Source organism: Sus scrofa, chromosome 9 (assembly GCF_054392235.1).
Source record: "Sus scrofa isolate SSC_HxYL_T2T_F1_AM1 chromosome 9, Sscrofa_HxYL_maternal_Yorkshire_Landrace_v2.0, whole genome shotgun sequence".
NCBI classification, from domain to species: Eukaryota; Metazoa; Chordata; class Mammalia; order Artiodactyla; family Suidae; genus Sus; species Sus scrofa.
The window spans coordinates 52,713,581-52,730,781 of record NC_139391.1 but is presented as its reverse complement, the minus strand read 5'-3'; the positions used below and the strand labels follow the sequence as shown (position 1 = coordinate 52,730,781).

At 47.8% G+C, this 17,201-nt stretch overlaps 2 protein-coding genes across 25 annotated transcripts in view; both read right to left on the bottom strand.

Annotated features, from left to right (window-relative positions):
- The window catches only part of ST3GAL4 (ST3 beta-galactoside alpha-2,3-sialyltransferase 4), a 1,054,305-nt gene extending 1,037,143 nt beyond the window's left edge, over positions 1-17,162 (bottom strand). The window contains exon 1 of the mRNA XM_084974500.1: positions 17,122-17,162. The gene's annotated coding sequence lies outside the window, so the exon portion shown is untranslated. The remainder of the gene's footprint in view (positions 1-17,121) is intronic.
- PKNOX2 (PBX/knotted 1 homeobox 2) overlaps positions 1-17,201 on the bottom strand; it is a 305,801-nt gene that overhangs the window by 87,355 nt on the left and 201,245 nt on the right. For all 24 annotated transcript variants that reach the window (XM_084976576.1, XM_021063089.2, XM_084976572.1 and 21 more), the window contains one exon: positions 9,534-9,641. The gene's annotated coding sequence lies outside the window, so the exon portion shown is untranslated. The remainder of the gene's footprint in view (positions 1-9,533; positions 9,642-17,201) is intronic.

The following is a 17,201-nucleotide window of genomic DNA, read 5'->3' as shown; positions in this document are numbered from 1 at the left end:
CCCTCTCCACCTCCTGAGAGATGTTTCCTCCATGCATTTACTGTGCTTCTCATGTGCAGGCAAAGCCTTCTATATTACACTGCTGTGCCTTTTCTTTTGCTCAACAGCCCACGCGTCCATGAAGCCTTCCTTCACTTCACCCAGGACGGTCCTCTCCCTGGGAGCCTTGCCACCAAGCCGGAGGGCCCGGTAGCATGATTTAGTGTGATATATGTTTCTATGTTATGGAAAATCTACTTCCTAGCCTCGTATCCCCTCTTGCCCATGAACCCTATGCTTCCCAGCAGATAAGATCATGGCTTTGCCTTGCATTTCCTTCTGAGGGAAAAAAAGTCTGTGCAGTATGGTTTTACGAGGTCTACATCCTTTTGGAACCTGACTATATATATAATTGTAATTATACAATCTATATGATACATATATACACATAAGAATTTATATATACATATATATATAATTACAATTTAATGTCTTTGATTTACTGTTAAAATGTAAAACAAATAAATCTGGGAAGGCTAAATCTTTAAGTCCCAGCAGTCATTTACACTTCAGTGAGAATGAGTTTGTTTCCCTGAAGCCAAATTTTTCCAGGGTGTTTAGGAGGAGATGATAATACAGAATTAATAATGACTGTCATGTACTAAGCCCTCAGCAGCCACCAGGCATTATTCTCAGCTTCTTTCATAGATACCCCATTTGAGGATATGAAAACCAAGGCTTGGAGAGGTTGAGAGAGTTTCCAGTGTGACACAAGGCCTGATTTCAGAGTCTGAAGTTCTCACCGAGAAGTCTTGGGGCAGAGGAGGGGAGACCCAGAGGGGGAGCTGAACCCTGGAAAAGGAGCAGGAGCACGACAAGGCTGACTGTGAAAATCCTACTGTCTGCAGTCAGAACATCAAACATGGCTGTCCTTTACCTCCACATGCCTTGAATTTCCAAGAGTCACATGATATCAACACGTCTAGACGTCCCCCATTTGCCAAATTTGGGCTTTTGTATCCCATTGAGGGGCACACACTTTGTGCCGGGGATGGTGGGGGCCGCTTGAACAGCAACACTTCATGTCTGTCAGCCTTGTCTTCTTTGGACAGCAAAGTGTGTGCAAATGTATTTAAATATTGCATTTGCTCTTATTATTGCATAAAAACGTGTGCAAGATGGAAACCTGAAAGTGCTGATAGCACTGATAAGAAGTCGGGGTCTCATAAACACAATGCCACCCAGGCAAAGATGGAAGCTGCTGGAAGAGGAAGGTCTGAGCCTCCGTCATGGACTTACTGGACTGTGGGTTCAATTATGAAAGGAAAAAACAAAATCAGAAAACAAATATGGAATGAAGGAATATATGTTTGAAGACTGCAGGTGAAAGGTGTGTGTAATGAGAATCTGATCGTGTGTCTCAGCTGTGGGGCAGAACCTGGGGAGCTGTGCTGGGAGCAGGCAGGGGCTGCCCATGCCCTCACCCACACCTGGCAGGCAGCTTGGGGCGAGGGCTCTGACTCACATTGGCTGGGGTTCCAACAGTGTCTCCTTCCAGCCCAGCTGGGGTGGGGTGAGGTGGAAGGGAGAGTGCAGTCAGCCTGCTCTCTGTGACTGTCTCTGGTTTTCCAGGGACCACCCACAGTTGCAAAGAAGTCCCTGTTCTGGAAGGAACTATGCCGTGACTCATGGGCTAAGAGGCACCTGGCTGTATCTTTGGAAAGCTTGTCCAAGAGAGCAGTACTAACTTTTTTTTTTTTTTTCAGGTCGGGGTGCCCCACCCTTAGGAAGTATCCCATCCTTGTCACATCTCCTGGCTTTATCCCTCTGCAGAATCCCCTTCCTTCGAACCTTCCTTTCAGAGAGGCTTTCTTCCTCTCTCAGCCCAGAGAGCTTCCAGGCAGTGTTCTGATGGGGTGGCCAGTGAAGACACCTTTTTAGGCCAGCAGTGAGGTTATTATCACAGCCTCTGAAGCAGGCAGCAATTCAACCAATGAAAGTGCAGAGGACCGAGCTGTGTCTTCCTCCCACTGGCTCCTGACTGTCCCCTGCCAAGCTCCATCCCCCTCAACCTCCAGCCTTGGAAGGGGTCTATAGTTCTCTGGTTTCTAACAAGGAAAACTTTAGTCATATGCCCGCCCTTTCCACTGCACTCAACCAGGGAGAAGAGTTTCATAGCAGCAGCAGAATCTTTGAATAGTAGCAGCTTGTCTGAAAACTATAATTCCCATCAAACCTTAATTCTGCCTTTTGCAATGACACCTCATTCCCGATCATTGCGGTCAGTCTCAGTGGAAATAAAGAGTCTTGTCTTCAGTACAGAATCATCGTGGACTTGAAGTTCAAGATTGCGCCTCTACTTTCTCTTGGAAGATGGGCCCACTTCTCAGGGCAGGACAAGGACAAGGGAGGAGAGGAGGAAGAGGAGGAGGAGACAGTTTCACACAGTGGACTCTGGCCCTGGGGGACCAATTAGTGGACTCTGACTTAGAACAGAGAATGATCTTCTGGGATCTAAACACTTGTTAATCTGGGTCTTCCAGTGTCTGGCCCGTTCAGGGAGAAGGAGTGAAGCCTCCTGACTCCCAGGTCTAGAGGTTCTGCCCAGCGCAGATTGATCTGGGCCGGCAGGGGAGCTGAGGTGTCTGCTGCCAGAGCTGGTCTCTGGGGAGGGGTGGAGGAGTCAGTGGGAATTCTCATCCAAGACGCTGCCCTAAGGGTGCAGGTGGCCTAAGGCCAGGCAGATCCCTGCCATGGGCAGGTCTCTCTGGTCTCTTTTTTAGGGCCTGGCTGTCTCGAGTCAGAGCATCTGCTCTGCAGTATTGGGAAGAGACGTCTGCTGCCTCTCTGTTCTGGAATCATAAAAGTGGAAAAAAGGATCTCACGTAATGAGGCACCTGCTGTGGGGAGGGATTATTTCACTGACAGGGGTTGTGTTTGTGCTGTGCATGTGAGCTGAGAAAGTGTGGAGACAAGGGGGGAGGAGCTGAGGGAGATGAAGAGGAAAGGAGGTCCATGTAAAATGATCACCAAGGAGAGGTCAAGGAGAGAGGTCCCCCAGGGGGACGTTCAGGGGATGCTGAAGAGATTGGAGGGTTCAGGGAACTGTCTGTGGTGGGAGGCTGCTTTCTTCTCACTCCTTAGCTTCTTCCCCAACCCTAGGGACAATGTTGGACCCAGGGCTCCAGGAGAGCAGACTGCCAGAGGACTGGCAGAGCAGTCATGAGGTCTGACTGCTTCCCTGTACAAAGGACAGGTTCCATCCAAGTCCATGCAGTAAGTTGGAGATGGGGTCCTTACAGGAATCCTGCAGTCATTTACTGAGCACCTACTATGTGCCAGCTTCTGTGCTGGGCAGAGGAAATTCCAGAAGGAGAAAACAGAGACAACTGAGTAGCATAGATAAAAATATAATGAAATGAAGCAAGATGGGTGACTTCAGATTTAAAGGGCTCTCAAGAGCTGAATAAGAAAAATGAAGAAAGGACTTCCGTGGTGGCTCAGTGGGTTAAGGATCAGCATTGCCACTGCTGTGGCATGGGTTCAATCCCTGGCTTGGGGACTTTCTTTCTTTCTTTTTTTCTTTTTCTTTTTCTTTTTTTTTTGGTTTTTGCTTTCTAGGGCCACACTCACGGCATACGGAGGTTCCCAGGCTAGGGGTCTAATCAGAGCCACAGCCACAGCAACATCAAATCTGAGCTGCTGAGCTACGTCTGCAACCTACACCACAGCTCATGGCAATGCCAGATCCTTAACCCACTGAGCAAGACCAGGGATGGAACCTGCAACCTCATGGTTCCTAGCCGGATTCGTTTCTGCCGAGCCGCTATGGGAACTCCATGGCCCAGGAACTTTCATACGCTGCAGAGCCAGCCAAGAAAAAGGCGGGGAGGAAGAGTAATGCAAAAAGGAGCAAACAAAATCTCAGGCCTTAACACATAGTGGTGAAATTTTGGAACTTTAAAAAGGAAAGAAAACTAAAAGTAGATTCTCACTGCAAGAGTGTAAATAAGAAGTGGTGCAGCAGCACCTTCAAGATCTGAGGAAAAGGTTTTGAACGTGGTAGCCCTGAGCTGAGCGTGGCCAGGTTATCAGTCAAGTTTGAAGACAAGGTAAAGTCCGTGTTGGACACGTGAGAACTTGGAGTTTATTTCCCTCCCATCCGTCTAAAAATAACCAGAGGTGGTTTTCCAGCAAAACAAAGAAGTTGGAAGAGGAGGACAACATACGAGAGAGCCGCAGCCCAGGCTGACCCAACGGGAGGGAAGGTGGCCAAGGGACTGTGGGGGCGGGCATTAACCTGGGGGCTCAGAAGAGTCTAGGCAGCGCCAGGTGGTGAGGACAGGATTGCATTCCCTTTTCTGTGGTCAGATCACAATTTAGTTCTGTAGTTAAATTACATTTCCACCTTACAATCAGTCTCTAGCCAGGATGCAGAGGTAAGTACAGTTATTTAATAATAGATTTATATTCTCAATCTTAACATAAAGATAGCACATAGACGGTTATACTAAACAGTATAACACCGTGTGCTATATAAACAGACACACTGTGTTATATATAATACTACAAACTTGAAGTAGACGATATCAAATATAATTTGATCAAAATAATACAAATTGGAAGAATGAGAATGTGTGTTCATTTCCCAAACTTCCACAACAGGGAGTTCATAGATAAACACATACATTAAAAAGAGGGAACTTAATGCACATTATATAATTTATGCACTAAATCACTAAATCAGAAACTGTTTGCAGAACTGACTTTGGACCATGAACCTAGTGGGTAGAGGTGGGAGAAAGAAAGGAGGCTTTTTATTCTATTTTATTTTTTTCAACACTGTGTGCTTTTCCCTCATATACATACTTTACTTTTAATTTTTAAAATAATTAAATCAATAATGAAACATCTATATAAGAGAATATAATGAAGTAGATTAAAAATTATTGTGGCTCAGTAGGTTAAGAACCTGTCTAGTATTCATGAAGATGCATGTTTGATCCCTGTCCTCACTCAGTGGATTAAAGATCTGGCATTGCCTCAAGCTGAGTTGTACATTGCAGATGCAGCTCAAATCCAGTGTTGCTGTGGCTATGGTGTAGGCTGGCAGCTGTGGCTGCGATTCGACCCCCAGCCTGGGAACTCCCATATGCCACAGGTGTGGCCATAAAAAGAAAAAAAAAAGAATGGACTAAGAAGATGTGGTACATATACACAATGGAATACTACTCAGCCATAAAAAAAGAACTAAATAATGCAATTTGCAGCAACATGGATCAAATTAGAGATTCTCATACTAAGTGAAGTAAGTCAGAAAGAGAAAGATAAACACCATATGATATCACTTATATGTGGAATCTAAAATATTGCCCAACTGAATCTATCTACAAAACAGAAACAGGGAGTTCCTATCGTGGCTTAGCGGTAATGAACCTGAATAGGATCCATGAAGATGCAGGTTTGATCCCTGGCCTTGCTCAGTGGGTTAAGGATCCTGCATTGCTGTGAGCTGTGGCATAGGTTGTAGATGCAGTTTGGATCTTGCATTGCTGTGGCTGTGGGGTAGGCCAGCAGCTCTAGCTCCAATTCAACCCCCAAACTGGGAACTTCCACATGCCACGGGTGCTGCCCTAAAAAGCTAAAAAAAAAAAAAAAAAAAAAAAAACCAAAACCAAACAAAAAGAAAAAACAAAACAATATAGAAACAGACTCATAGACATGGAGAACATATTTATGGTTGTCAAGGGGGAGTAGGAGGGAGTAGGAAGGACTGGGAGTTTGGGGTTAGTAGATCAAACTATTGCACTTGGAATGGATAAGCATAGGGAACTATATCCAATCACTTGCGATGGAACATGATGGAAGATAATGTGAGAAAAGGGGTGTGTGTGTGTGTGTGTATATGAATAACTGGATCACTTTGCTGTATAGCAGAAATTGACAGAACTTTGTAAATCAACTATAATAAAAACTTTTTTTTTTAAAAAAAGGAGTTGATCTATTTATTTTGACCTGAAAATCTCTGTATTACATAGCCTAGGTTAACAAAGCAAGTTTTTAGAACAGTATTTAAAACATAACATTAACTGTGTTCAACCAAACACCCAAACCAATAAGACACAGTCCCTGTCTTCAGGGAAGCCCTGTCTGCAGCCCCTTTCTGTATCCTTTGCCTTCCACCAAGCAGCCTTCTTCTTGAACATCTCCCTCATTCAGATTTTTGCAAGACACAGATCTCTTTACGTCTCAGAGAAGAGCTGTCTCATGTGTATTTCGAGTAAAGAATGCAAGCTCTTGACTACAAGTCATCAGGTTAAAGATTGGCCTAGATGAAGCTTCACATACAAGTAACCGGTGGGGGGAAGCCAAGTGGGGAAGGAAAATCTGAGAATTACAGATGTCGAGGCTAAAAGGTCCACCTCTGTCATTCCACGAATGAAGAACATACATGGGGACAGATGGAAGTTTCCTCCATTGAATTAGAGCCCAGAAGAGAGAGAAAGCTGGCCATGTCACCAGCCAGAGGCAGGAAGGCAGCCTGTGAGATGCTGAAGGCTGGAGCCCAGGCCTGATGCCAAGGCCCCACTGAGTGACCCATGGGAGAAGGTGGGGTGTGAGGGGCTGGGGTCCACTTCAGGAGCTGCTCAGGGTGCAGATGGCTTGACTTTGAGAGGAGACCTGGAGAAATCGGACCAGATCATGCTTCCTTAGTGTCCATGGAAGCTGAAAAGAAGCCGCTCCGATGGGGGCAGGGCGGAGGATGTTGGGGAGGGGGTTGAGGAGGAGCTGTCACCACATGCCAGGCTCAAGTGAGGTGTTGTCTGCTATGTTATCGCATTTAATCCTCACACAAGCCCTGTGGGGTAAATATTATTTTCCCAGTAACATGAAGATGGCGAGGGTTAGAAAACTGAGGTCACATAGTTTGCCCCAAATCCCACAGTTGGCGAATGGCAGAGCTAGAATCCGAGGCTGGGCTGGCCTGTTCCCAAGTCTCTGCTCAAGGAATCAGAGGGTGTCAATACTTATGTGGTGGCTGAGACAAGAAGTGTCCTTCTCAAAAGTGTCCCTCCCATATGTGTGTGGTAGCTAAGAGAAGTGTCCTTCCCAAACTGGGGTACAGCAAATCTTGCCCCCTTCCCGCACCCTAACTACGGACTCAGCCCCTCTACCCAACCCGTGAATATCCAGGCACATCGGCTGGTTCTGGGGGACTAGGGTTTATGTTGGCCCAACAGGACTCTGAAAACTCCCCCTTGGAGAAGAGGAACAGCAACTGAAGTTCCTTTTCTCCCAGCTCTGAACACTGACATTGCCTCTGAGGACACAGAGCCTGTTGTGTTGGCCATGGAGGGAGATGACTGGGTGGGAGCAGGAGCAGAAGGAAGAGGAGAGGGGCTAGAAGCCCGGATTCCCTCCACCGACCCCCAAGGGCATACTCATCGCTCTCGCCCTTCCCCCAAGATGCTCCCCTGGCTCCCTCAGCTCCCCCACATCTCCCTAGGTACCTCCACCCCCACTGAGCCTCTGACTTTAGGGGGAGGCAGGCAGGCCCTGGAGAGTATGTATGTCAGTTAGGGGTTGTCGTTGACACGTGGAGATCATTAACGAGGCTTATTTTTAAATTGTAATTGCAAAATGTAAATGCTCCCCAAACTGATGTGTAATTGCTACCCCCTCCACCCCAGCCCTTCCCCTCTGGTGCCAGCTTTGCAAGGAGAGAATTAGAAAATAAAAAGGGGGTGGATTATGTAAGCAAAATGATTTTAAAAAAAGAGAGCGAGAGAGCTAAGAATTTAAGTGAGACAGCTGGCGGCTCCTCTGATTGCCACACTTCCAGCATTAGCTGCAAAAATTGTCCTTGCCGACTGCACCCACCCAAGCAACAGTGTCAACTGTATTCAGTCCAGACTGGCACTCACTTGGCAAGATGGTTCAATAGTCAGAGTGTGCGTGTATGCACGCGTGTGTGTGTGTGTGTGTGTGTGTGCATGCATGCGTGCCTGTGTGTATGTTGCGGGGGGGGGGATGGTCAGGGTGACATCTGAGATGGCCTCTATCTTATCTACAGAAGCTGTCCATTCTACAGAAAGACACAATCCACAGAGGCGTTAGCAGTTCGTCAACCCATGTCCATCCTTCCCTACCTTCCACCATGTAGGGACAGTGGGGGCACCTCCTTTCTTAGGCATCGCCTGGCACTGGTAGCATCAGCCAGGGAAAGAGGGAAAGAGGACTCTGCCCATTGAACTTCCTCTGGAATAGGTGGCTTGGCAGGAGGAAGCCCATTCGCTTGCAGGCCCAGAGATGTCACTGGACTTGGGTCACAACACCTGTCCACACTGTTCACCAGCAGTCTCTAACTCTTACTCCCACTTTTTCCTTTTCCATCCCCTCACTTCTTCAGGCCCTCGCCACAGCCATGGTCTACAGTGAATTCCTTTCCACGTCCCTGTGCACAGGTTCCAAAGACTGTTGAAAAGATTGTCCGCCTTTCTCCCAAGTGGGCATCACTCAACCCATACTTGAGTGAAACCCTGAGTCCTGGGATCTGCCCTTTTCCCTAGAGCCCCAGCAGGCTCTCCACCCCATAACACACACAAAACACAGAGCTCCCCAAACACCCAGAAGGCACAGGAAACAAGGTGACCACAGCCAGTTCTGCCACAGGCAGATGTGAGGTCCTCTTGAGTCTCTGTGGCTTTGCTAACTACCTGCCTGGGGAGCTGGACCTACGGACAACCACCTTTCTTGCCTTCTCTCTTCCCCTCCCTCTCTGGAGGGAAACTAGCTTTTGTGAAGAATTTGGTCAATGGATATTTCCCCCCCAAATGAAGCCTGGGAAATTGGAAGGTAATGGTGGCCCTGAGACCTCAGGGAAACTGACAAAGTCTGAGGCAGGGTCCTTGGGAGCTGGGGCCCAATCTCACCACTATGGAGTCAGCCCTTGTCATGGCCTACTGAAAAGAAAAAAAGGCTTGTTTGGGATAACTGGATGTCTAAATCCTGGCCTATGCTGATACTTAGGTCTGTGAGATCATGAAGTTACTTAAAGGGATTAAAAAAAAAAACCCGGATCTGATAAGAGGATTAAGTAAAATTCTCTATTCAAAATGCTTTATACATTATAAGGAACTAGTTCTCGTGTTCAACACAAACACCTGGGATGCAGCGTTCTCTGTATTCACCAAAAACACTTGGGATGCAGACTCCTTACAAATCAAGAGCTCTGGCATGAGGTCCAGGAACTGAAGTTTTCACAACCTGGGATAGGCTTGCCCCTAAGGGCTGTAAAGCATCAGTGTCATCAGTGTAAGCAACAGCCCCTCCATCTGTATCCGTAGCAGTTTACTGTTCGTGGAACAGAGAGAAGAGAGAGGTGCACAGGGACAAGGCAGAGTACCGAGAAAGAGTACCGAGTTGCGTTTTCTAAGGCTGTGTGTGCTAAGTGTCAGCGAAAGTTATGGACTGGTTCTCAAGGTTTTCGGGAGAAAAGATAATCTGCCTGGAGGGTTTAACTATGTGTTAAAGGACAGAGAAGCATTTCTTACTGTTCGGGTGATCCTGGCAGCCTCAAGGATGGCCCTCAGGAGACTCACTCCCTTCTTCTCACTTCCAGCTGGGCCAGAAGTTCTTCCTGTGGGCTGGAGCCAGCGCACCTGCAAGGAAAGGTGGAGCAGCACTCAGAAGGGGAAGTTGAGACGCCGAGAGAAAAGGGACCCGGATCTGTGCCCCCTCCACCCAGGCAGGTGGTAAAGATATGCATTCCGTGTGCCCTGCCAACCTCCTGCCACATGGCCATTCAAGCCCCTCTCCTCGCTGGCTGCTTAGACCCCCTGAACCCTGTTAGACCCCAACTCTTGTCATGGTGGGAAGTGCCACGTGGTCCCCAGTCTGGTCCCCTGGCACCAGGTGTACAGGCAGTCCTCTCTTCCCACGAGTGCAGGCAGGTCCCTGAGAGATTCGGGGTCCTGGGGAGCCACAGCTGGCTTTATTTCAAACTGTAGGGAACTCAGAGAAAGGGCAGCAGTTGTTCCAGTGTGTGGATGAGTTTTGGATGCTTCCCCCGTGGGCAGGCTTTGCCTGTGGGCTGGACACTGATGGGGGGGAGGGTGCCTGCACGTCAGCAGTCAGGAGTGCAATGGACCCGAAGCAGGGGAGGACAGCCTTGGCCTAGAGGGGGCTTTGGCTGTATGACTTATCTATTTACTTTTAAAGTGAATGAATTTTGTTTCTCAATATTTGAAATGGACCGAGGTGTCCAGAAATGAGGTTGGTGGTCAGCACTGGCATAAGGCCTGTCTTGACTTGTCTCAAACACTCACATCAATTTCTCCTTGTGGGTCAAGTTGCTCATTTGACTTCACTGAGGCTGCACTTCCAGCCAGAATGGCAGGGTTGTGGGATGGGTGGAGGGGGCTGCAAGTTCAGGGCAGTATCGGGGAGCACCTCCAGCCCAGGGCCCCAGTCCCACAACCAGAGGTAAACTCATCTTTAACATTCACAGTTCCTTCCTAGTTAACACCATCTTAGTCTCCCTGTAAAAACACATTTGCACCTCAGTAAAGAATGTAATTAACTAGTGACATGACAACAGGAGGAGCTAAACAGTGGCCGGGCTGGGAGCTGCAGTGGGAAATGGAAATTCAGACACTTGCCTGAACAAGACTTTCCCACTTCCCTTTTGGGGCACGTGTGTGTGTGTGTGTGTGTGTGTGTGTGTGTGTGCGCGCGTGTGTGTGTGTGTGCGCGCGTGTGCGTGCACGCGCGCCAGTGTGTGTTCATGCTGCTGGGAGCTGAGGGTGGCAGAGACACAGCATCCGGACCTGAGGGGTGTCATGAATTCCTGGCTGCAGCGAGAGGAGGTGTGGGAGCTGGGAGATAGGATAAGCTAAGAGGGACTCCAAGGGCAGGCAGGGTGGCTAATGAATTTCCATTAACAAAATCTCTCTGGGTTGAAACAAAACCCCCTTCCCCACCCTGGGCCCAGATTCTCCCAAGCGGAGATAATGGATATGAGACGAGTTCAAAGTGGCAGGAGGCTGCCTCCTCGCCGCCCCCCAGGCTCTCACCATTGTCACCCTGGGGTAGCCACAGGGAGGGACTCATGTGATTAGAGCTGAGGATAAGGATGCTGTGGGTACCAGGTACTCCTGGCCCAGCCCTCTCCTCCTGTTCCTCCTTCACTGGCCTTATCTGTGACTCTGTGAGTGATTCCTGGTTCCCTAGCCCCCAGGGAGCAAACCCAGGTTGGGAAGAGGGGAGAGGGGAGAGTCTGCTTCCTCCCTCCCTGAGCCTACCTCGTGTTGCCTCACCCCTCCCCCACTTTCCATCACTTTCCTGTCCTGGTGAAAGATGGTTTCCCTCCTTTCCATCCCAGGAACACACTTCTAGAAGGACCTCATCCCTGGCCATGCTGGCTATGTACCTCTTCATCCCCATTGTCCCCTCTGTCAGCCCCTCCAGATTGTTAGCCCCCTCCAGCTGAGCTTCCTAGGCAGACAGCTTCATCCTGCATCCTTCCAGGGCCTTGTAACATGCCAGCCACTGTCCGGGATGGGCTCACAGCTGGGTCATCTCTTCCTCCAGAATTTTCAGTGGCTCCTTGCTCATAGGCACTTATAGATAAGTGCTCATGATTGCACTAAGCAAGTATGGTCTGGCCCCTGAATGTCTCCTGGACTCAGCTCTCACCGTGACTCCTGGACTCTCTACCCTCCATCCAAACGCATCCCTGTCCATCCTCCATGCCTGTCCCACAACCTCCCACTTCTCTCGCTGCCCCAGTTTGACATTCCTACAAGACAAGACCCTTGCCACCCTTCAGTGTTCTGCTCGAACATTCTGGCTTTCTCCTCTACAGCCAGACATAATTTTACCTCCTCCCTGTTTCCAAGTAACATGCTGTTTGTCATCCTCTGAAAGCTCTCACCACATTCTGTTTCATGCTATAGTTAATCTTAACACACCCCTGTCTCTTTCCAAACTGAAGGCTCCTCATGGGCAGAGACCCTGTCTTATATCTGTATAATTTTTCAGTGTTCGTTAAGTACTTTTCATATGTGATCTTCGTCAACTCTTACAACAATCTTTAGAGGGCGATATTTTAATATAATAATGTAATCTGTATTATCTTTGCAAAATAGTATATGCTTATTGTACAAAATAGATAAAAAAGAGGGAGAAATGTTTAAGTTAGTTGTAATCCTATGGCACAAAGATAGCCACAGTTAAATACATAGAGTAAAACTCTTCTTTCTTCAAAACAGACCAAACTTACGGTTACCAAAGGGGAAACTGGGGACAAGGGGGGTAAATTGGGAGGTTGGGGTTGGCATATGCTATTACTTTATACAAAATCAATAAATAACAAGGAGCTACTGTATAGAACAGGAAAATCTACTCAATACTCTATGATGGCCTATATGGGAAAAGAATCTGAAAAAGAATGTATATACATGTCAATATATTATATATATATGATTCACTTTGTTGTATACCTGAAACTAACACAACATTGGAGTCAACTATACTCCAATAAAATTTAAAAAAATAAAGCATAATCTAACCTTTGGGGGAAAAAGTATCATACTATACATACTGTTTGTTCTGTAAGCAGCCTTTTTAAATTTTATTTTAGGGCCACACCTGCCGCATATGGAAGTTCCCCGGCTAGGGGTCGAATTGGAACTGCAGCTGCTGCCCTATGCCACAGCCACGCAGGATTCAAGCTGTGTCTGAGACCTACGCTATAGTTCACGGCAATGCCAGATCTTTAACCCACTGAGCAAGGGGAGGGACTGAACCTCCATCCTCACAGACACTATGTCAGGTTCCTAACTGGCTGAGCCATAACAGGAACTCCTATAGGCCTTTTATATTTAGCAACATACCATATAAGGGAAATATACACTATAAGCTTAGTGACTATATGTCATTCCATTTATGGGTGTACTACAATTATCCAGCCAAATGTCTATCATTTGTTGTTTAGATTATTTCCTGGTTTTGCTATTATAAACAAATAATGCCCCTTCTTGGAGCTGAGTTTTGCTCCAAACTTGATCATTGTCTTAGGATAAGTTTCTAGATGTGGAGTTGCCAAATCCAAAGGTATGTTCACTTTAAAGAATTTTTACAAATTACTTGCAGAAGGTCACACCGATTTACATGGTATCTACAGTTTATGAGAAACTGCCTTTTTCCCTGCCAGGTAGTTGATCCCATTTTATCGAGGTGGATAATGAGGCTTAGGAAAGTCAAGCCCTGGGCTTGCCTAAGAAAACAGCCAGTGAGCGGGATGTCTTCTGACTCCAGACATTTTGCTCTTCCAACCTCCCTACTTCTCTTTGCTTTTATATTTCTTACCAGTCCAAGGGGAGAGACTGCAGCAGTAAGTGCTAAGTAAATGTTGAGCTTCCCGAAGGACAAGGCAGAGGTGATGTGCCCTGAGCTATGAGTGGGCCCTTCTTGGGGGCTCGGCCCAGGTCAGCCTTCCCTGCCTCGTTTCCCCGGAATCTGAGACCCATTTTGGCAGAGAAGACCTCTGCTCTTGAGGAGCTTTTTACTTTTCTCTCCTCCCCTCTTCTGGGAAGGTGCAAATGGCTTCAATTTCCCCTCCATGTATTAAGAACCTACCTTGTGCTAGGGCCTAGGCATGCAAAGATGAAACACACACACACACACACACACACACACACACACAGACTCTCCCTGCCTTTAAGGTGCTCAAGGTCTAGCTGATAAGGAAATAACTGTGCCCTCTCATATGTTGACGATGCTGCTTCTGGCTGTTGGCCTCACTGCCCCTCCTCTGCCAAAACCCAGTGTCAGGAGCAAGGGACAGGGTCCAGGTCAGGGTTGTAGAAGGAAAAAGCCCTGCCTGCCTGGCGTGTCCTGCAGCTCCTCCTTCTGATTGTGTCCCTTCTGGCACTGGGGCTGGAGCTCCCTCCCCACGTCCTGCTGCAGGCACTGTTTTCTACCTGTCTTTCTGCTTTAGCTGTATCTCTCCCCCTGCCCCTACCCCTAAGATGGCACTGAGGCATGGAGCCCCTGAGAGGAAGCACACCAGTTTAGGGAAGAGAAGCCAACCCTTGCCCCACTCAGGGACTACTAAATACACAGTTGAGAGAGGAAGGCTGGTCCCAGGTGACGGCAGCCTGCTCCATGCAGGGCACCGCTTCAGGGCTACAATGCACACAGATTTCCCCTCTCCCAGAACTGACAACTCCCTCATTCCTCCCAGCCTAGAGAAAGCTTCAAGGCAGAATGCAGCCTGTAATCTCTTTCTGTCACTGACAGCTAGTTATTCCTCGGAGCATAACGAGGGCAACTCACAAGACAGAAGGCCCTGAGGAGAATGAAAGGCAGTCTAGGCCGGGGGATGAGGAAACTGCCTACAGTCATGGCCACCCTCTTCCACACTCATGCCCGCCTCACCCCATGGAGGGTCCTGGGCGTGCCTTTTTAGATCTTGCCAGAGAAAGTCCAGCCATTTCCCTTTCGTCACCATACGAAGTCCTCCTCCAGAGAAGGCAAGCAGCCCATGACACTGCTGCCCTGATCCTGAGGCTGGGCTGGAGCCCCAGTAACAGGTGGCCAGACAGGCAGAGAAACAGAGAGACAGAGAGAGGGATGCATGGGAAGACAGGCCTATGTGACTGATGGCTCAGATGATTCAGGGATGAGGCAGAAAGCAGGACCTTTCTCTCAAAGATAAAGTCCCTCTGTTCCCACAAGATCCCCAAGAAATGGAAAGGCCCCACCCCTGCACTTTAGCTCTGATCAGGCCCCTCCCAGGCTCCTCAAGGCCATTTTAGCAGGGCACCCTCTGATCTCTGACTGTTTAGCCAACTTGACTTAGACTTTCCGCAGCTGAACAGAACTTCAGTGAAGACTGAGCCTCTGGAGTCTCTGGCCAGAAGCCCAAACCAAAGGCTTGCCCCCTGTCCAGTTTGGGGGAGTTGCCCCACCTTGGAATCTAACCCTGGAGCTAAAAACACTGAAGGTTTTGTCCCCATTGGCCTAAGAGCTGTCCTTTCGCTGGAGACCCTCCCAGGGCCATTCTTGCATAAGTCCAGCAAAAGGAAGTGTGGTTTGCCTACCAGGACCCTGGAGCCTTTCCCCAAGGATTTAGGCTCCTCCCACCTCCCTGCTGGGGTGAGCAAGCTGAGGAAGCAGGCAGCTCTGCCACTAGTTTGCCCTGTGATGGTGCACAAAACCCTTTGCCTCTGAATTCTGTCCTATCACCATCATCATCAATCTTCATCTTCACTGTCTGTAATCAAGAGGCTGAATCTGACAATGTGACCCATTCTCTGATTGCTCTTGATCAGGGACAGACTCCACCTGTCCCTGAGAAAGTCTCAGGCTTCACCAGAGCCATGAGGCCAATCTCAAAGAGACCAGGTTCCAGGGTTTTATCCCTGGTCCAGGAACTTCCGGATGCCATGGGTGAGGCCAAAAAAAAAAACAAGAGAGAGGGGACAAGGTTCCAATTCTCTAGGAAGGGAGGGCCTCCCTGGAGGCTAATAGAGTTTACAGACTTGTTTGTGCTAGTTCTCTCCTGCTCAAAAATCTGTCATGACTTGCCAGGACCTACAGAGACAAAAATCCCAATTTTTTAGTCTCCTTTCCTTTTTTAAATTTTTATTTATTTTACTTTTTGGCTGCATCCTCAGCATGTGGCAGTTCCCAGAGGCCAGGGATGGAACCTTTCCCACAGGTATGACCCAAGCTGCAGCAGTGACAATGTCAGATCCTTAACCCACTGCGCCACCTGAGAATGTCTCTTAGCCTCCTTTCTTGGCATTTAATCAGTCTCAGCCCACCTCTCTTAGCCAATCCCCTGGTCTTTTAAATCAAAGCCTTCCCTCCAGCTGCCCCAGGCTGCCCTTGCTCACAACTTAGCACACACTGTGTTCATCTGCATCTCCTCAATGGCATCATAAGTGTTTGAGGACAAGACTGAGGTCTTCAGTCTCTCTTAGGCCTCCTGTATATACCTAGGTCAGCACTAGGCCCACATAATCATTGTCACTATCATTCTTCTCACATGAAGGGAACCCACCACTGGAAAACACCAACTCGGATCAATGCTTAACCAGTTCAACTAGACAAGTTGGCTTCGAACCCTAGAACCTCATCTTCCTACATGACCACCCAGCTTCCAGGGTGTTCACTGGGATTTTGTGGTATTGCATCAGACATGTGATGTGCTCGGCAGACGATAAAGGACGCAGCACTGACATGGACTAAGCCAGTAATATATGGGACTATCATTGTTAAGACAATTATTATTATTATTATTTTTTTTTTTTTTGTCTCTTCTAGGGCTGCACTCTGGCATATGGAGGTTCACAGGCTAGGGATCTAATTGGAGCTATAGCTGCTGGCCTACGCCACAGCCATAGCAATGCCAGATCCAAGCTGCCTCTGCGACCTACACCACAGGTCACGGCAACGCTGGATCCTTAACCCACTGAGGGAGGCCAGGGATCGAACCTGCAACCTCATGGTTCCTAGTCTGATTCATTAACCACTGAGCCACGAAGGGAACTCTAAGACAATCATCTTAATAATGGTTCATTTGCAAAGTCATACTCATCCTTCACAATTCAACTCTGTAAAGTTTTTTCTCAGTGCTGCCCTACCCCACACAGGCAAGTCATTCCCTCCTTTCCGCTCCCTTAGTAACTGGGACTGTGTCTCTTATAAAGTCCAAAGTTCTTAACCATGAACTCCAAGCTGTATCTCACAAATTATTGTAATGTATTCCTATAGGTGTCCCTCCCTTAAGATCTGAGCTTCCTAAGAAGGCGATCCTCGCCTTGATGCCACCAGCTCTAGGCAGCTTAGAGCATCCTATGCACAATTCTCTTGGAACTTATTCTATGAAATTATGACTATCTCTACCCCACTAGATCATACGATCCTAAACTGAGTGTTTAGAGCCTAATGTATATTTTGTACATATTAGGTAAATAAATATACATTGACTGAATAAAGGGGTAAACAAATGTACATATTCACCAGAGCATGCATATAACATATGACACACAACATGCTAATATCCCTTACAAAGAGCTGTGTTACCCAGTTTATTATTTAATTCTTGCAAAAACTCTATAAAGGAGGTACGATTAGTCCTATTTTTATGTTGTGAGCCACACGGGAAGTCCTGATCAGTCCTATTTTTAAATGGGGGAACTGAGGTTAGA